Raw genomic sequence first — 280 nt, 5'->3', positions numbered from 1 at the left:
AGTGACAAACAGACACAAACAGACAGAGGGAAAACAGGAATCCCACAACATGTAATACTGAGCAGCCCTGGTCCCGTGGACACCTCAACTTTCAGACTGAACACGGATAAATCAAACTGTTTAGTTTCAGAGTTGAACTCAGAAACCTTCCCTGTGTCGTCAGAAACGTAACTAATATTTTACTATTCCTAGGCTTTTAATATATGAATTGCTTCGTATTTTTATTATCTTTTTATATATATATATATATATATATATATATATATATATATATATATAT

General features: G+C 31.8%; 1 protein-coding gene across 1 annotated transcript in view; it reads right to left on the bottom strand.

The window, feature by feature from the left end:
• The window catches only part of LOC119416460 (fatty acid desaturase 2), an 11,607-nt gene that overhangs the window by 9,851 nt on the left and 1,476 nt on the right, over positions 1-280 (bottom strand). The window lies entirely within an intron of this gene.

The sequence above is a fragment of the Nematolebias whitei genome, chromosome 10, assembly GCF_014905685.2.
Source record: "Nematolebias whitei isolate Nwh7 chromosome 10, NemWhi1, whole genome shotgun sequence".
Taxonomy (NCBI): Eukaryota; Metazoa; Chordata; class Actinopteri; order Cyprinodontiformes; family Rivulidae; genus Nematolebias; species Nematolebias whitei.
This window is presented reverse-complemented; position numbering and strand designations above follow the sequence as displayed.